Consider the following 3,597-nt stretch of genomic DNA (forward strand, 5'->3'; position numbering starts at 1 on the left):
GAATGGAGAGGGAGAGGTGAGAGAATGGAAAGAGGGAGAGGAGAGAGAAAGAAAGGGAGAGGAGAGAGAATGAAGAGAAGGAGAGGAGAGAGAATGGAGAGAGGGAGGCTGAGAGAGAAAGAGAGGGAGAGGAAAGGGAATGGAGAGATGGAGGCAGAGAGAGAAAGAGATGGAGAGGAGAGAGAATGGCGAGAGGGAGGGAGAGAGAGAAAGAGAGGACGAGGAGAGAGGGAGGCAGAGAGAGAAAGAGAGGGAGGCAGAGAGAGAAAGAGAGAGAGGCAGAAAGAGAAAGAGAGGGAGGCAGAGAGAGAAAGAGAGGGAGATGAGAGGAGAGAGAATGCAGAGAGGGAGAGTAGAGAATGGAGAAAGGGAGGCAGAGAGAGAAAGAGAGGGAGAGGAGAGAGAATGGAGAGAGGGAGGCAGAGAGAGAAAGAGAGGGAGAAAAGAGACAATGGAGAGAGGGAGAGGAGAGAGAATGGAGAGAGGGAGGCAGATAGAGAAAGAGAGGGAGAGGAGAGACAATGGAGAGAGGGAGAGGAGAGAGAATGGAGAGAGGCAGGCAGATTGGAAAGAGATGGAGTGGAGAGAGAATGGAGAGATGGAGGCAGAGAGAGAACGAGAGGGAGAGGAGAGTGAATGTAGAAAGGGAGGCAGAGAGAGAAAGAGAGGGAGTTATAGAGAGAAAGAGAGGGAGGCAGAGAGAAAGAGATGGAGAGGAGAGAGAATGGAGAGAGGGAGAGGAGAGAGACTAGAGAGAGGGAGGCAGAGAGAGAATGAGAGAGGGAGAAAGAGAGAGAAAGAGAGGGAGAGGAGAGAGAATGGAGAGAGGGAGTCAGAGAGAGAAAGAGAGGGAGAGGAGAGACAATGGAGAGAGAGATGCAGAGAGGGAAAGAGATGGAGTGGAGAGAGGGAGAGGAGAGAGAGAGTCAGAGAGACAAAGAGATGCAGAGGAGAGAGAATGGACAAAGGGAGGCAGAGAGAGAAAGAGAGGTGGAGGAGAGAGAATGGATAGAGGGAAGCAGAGAGAGAAAGAGAGGGATGCAGAGAGAGAATGGAGAGAGGGAGGCAGAGAGAGAAAGAGAGGGAGGCAAAGAGAAAAAGAGAGGGAGAGGAGAGAGAATGGAGAGGGAGAGGTGAGAGAATGGAAAGAGGGAGAGGAGAGAGAAAGAGAGGGAGAGGAGAGAGAATGAAGAGAAGGAGAGGAGAGAGAATGGAGAGAGGGAGGCTGAGAGAGAAAGAGAGGGAGAGGAAAGGGAATGGAGAGATGGAGGCAGAGAGAGAAAGAGATGGAGAGGAGAGAGAATGGAGAGAGGGAGGGAGAGAGAGAAAGAGAGGACGAGGAGAGAGGGAGGCAGAGAGAGAAAGAGAGGGAGGCAGAGAGAGAAAGAGAGAGAGGCAGAAAGAGAAAGAGAGGGAGGCAGAGAGAGAAAGAGAGAGAGGCAGAAAGAGAAAGAGAGGGAGGCAGAAAGAGAGGGAGATGAGAGGAGAGAGAATGCAGAGAGGGAGAGTAGAGAATGGAGAAAGGGAGGCAGAGAGAGAAAGAGAGGGAGAGGAGAGACAAGAAAGAGAGGGAGAGGAGAGAGAATGGAGAGAGGGAGGCAGATAGAGAAAGAGAGGGAGAGGAGAGACAATGGAGAGAGGAAGAGGAGAGAGAATGGAGAGAGGCAGGCAGATTGGAAAGAGATGGAGTGGAGAGAGAATGGAGAGATGGAGGCAGAGAGAGAACGAGAACGAGAGGAGAGTGAATGTAGAAAGGGAGGCAGAGAGAGAAAGAGAGGGAGTTATAGAGAGAAAGAGAGGGAGGCAGAGAGAAAGAGATGGAGAGGAGAGAGAATGGAGAGAGGGAGAGGAGAGAGACTAGAGAGAGGGAGGCAGAGAGAGAATGAGAGAGGGAGAAAGAGAGAGAAAGAGAGGGAGAGGAGAGAGAATGGAGAGAGGGAGAGGAGAGAGAATGGAGAGAGGGAGTCAGAGAGAGAAAGAGAGGGAGAGGAGAGACAATGGAGAGAGAGATGCAGAGAGGGAAAGAGATGGAGTGGAGAGAGGGAGAGGAGAGAGAGAGTCAGAGAGACAAAGAGATGCAGAGGAGAGAGAATGGACAAAGGGAGGCAGAGAGAGGGAAGCAGAGAGAGAAAGAGAGGGAGGCAGAGAGAGAATGGAGAGAGGGAGGGAGAGAGAAAGAGAGGGAGGCAAAGAGAAAAAGAGAGGGAGAGGAGAGAGAATGGAGAGGGAGAGGTGAGAGAATGGAAAGAGGGAGAGGAGAGAGAAAGAGAGGGAGAGGAGAGAGAATGGAGAGAGGGAGAGGAGAGAGAATGGAGAAAGGGAGAGGAGAGAGAATGGAGAGAGGGAGGCAGAGAGAGAAAGAGATGGAGAGGAGAGAGAATGGAGAGAGGGAGGGAGAGAGAGAAAGAGAGGACGAGGAGAGAGGGAGGCAGAGAGAGAAAGAGAGGGAGGCAGAGAGAGAGGCAGAAAGAGAAAGAGAGGGAGGCAGAGAGAGAAAGAGAGGGAGATGAGAGGAGAGAGAATGGAGAGAAGGAGAGTAGAGAATGGAGAAAGGGAGGCAGAGAGAGAAGGAGAGGTATAGGAGAGACAATGGAGAGAGGGAGAGGAGAGAGAATGGAGAGAGGGAGGCAGATAGAGAAAGAGAGGGAGAGGAGAGACAATGGAGAGAGAGAGGCAGAGAGAGAAAGAGAGGGAGTTATAGAGAGAAAGAGAGGGAGGCAGAGAGAAAGAGAGGGAGAGGAGAGAGAATGGAGAGAGGGAGAGGAGAGAGACTAGAGAGAGGGAGGCAGAGAGAGAATGAGAGAGGGAGAAAGAGAGAGAAAGAGAGGGAGAGGAGAGAGAATGGAGAGAGGGAGAGGAGAGAGAATGGAGAGAGGGAGTCAGAGAGAGAAAGAGAGGGAGAGGAGAGACAATGGAGAGAGAGAGGCAGAGAGGGAAAGAGATGGAGTGGAGAGAGAGAGGCAGAGAGACAAAGAGATGGAGAGGAGAGAGAATGGACAAATGGAGGCAGAGAGAGAAAGAGAGGTGGAGGAGAGAGAATGGATAGAGGGAAGCAGAGAGAGAGGGAGGCAGAGAGAGAATGGAGAGAGGGAGGCAGAGAGAGAAAGAGAGGGAGGCAAAGAGAGAAAGAGAGGGAGAGGAGAGAGAATGGAGAGGGAGAGGTGAGGAGAATGGAAAGAGGGAGAGGAGAGAGAAAGAGAGGGAGAGGAGAGAGAAGGAGAGGAGAGAGAATGGAGAGAGGGAGGCAGAGAGAGAAAGAGATGGAGAGGAGAGAGAATGGAGAGAGGGAGAGGAGAGAGAATGAGAGGATGAGGAGAGAGAATGGAGAGAGGGAGGCAGAGAGAGAAGGAGAGGGAGAGGGAAAGAATGGAGAGAGGGAGAGGAGAGAGGGAGAGGAGAGAGAAAGAGAGGGAGAGGAGAGAGAATGGAGAGAGGGAGAGGAGAGAGAATGGAGAGAGAGAATGGAGAGAGGGAGGCAGAGAGAGAAAGAGAGGGAGGCAGAGAGAGAAAGAGAGGGAGAGAGAGAGAATTGAGAGAGAGGCAGAGACAGAAATAGAGGGAGGAGGAGAGTGAAGGAGGAGACAGAGGCAGAGAGAG

General features: G+C 51.9%; 1 protein-coding gene across 2 annotated transcripts in view; it reads left to right on the forward strand.

Moving 5' to 3' along the window:
* LOC109879103 (diacylglycerol kinase iota) overlaps positions 1-3,597 on the forward strand; it is a 59,857-nt gene that overhangs the window by 6,828 nt on the left and 49,432 nt on the right. The gene's annotated exons all lie outside the window — the stretch shown is intronic.

Source organism: Oncorhynchus kisutch, linkage group LG19 (genome assembly GCF_002021735.2).
Source record: "Oncorhynchus kisutch isolate 150728-3 linkage group LG19, Okis_V2, whole genome shotgun sequence".
Classification (NCBI taxonomy): domain Eukaryota; kingdom Metazoa; phylum Chordata; class Actinopteri; order Salmoniformes; family Salmonidae; genus Oncorhynchus; species Oncorhynchus kisutch.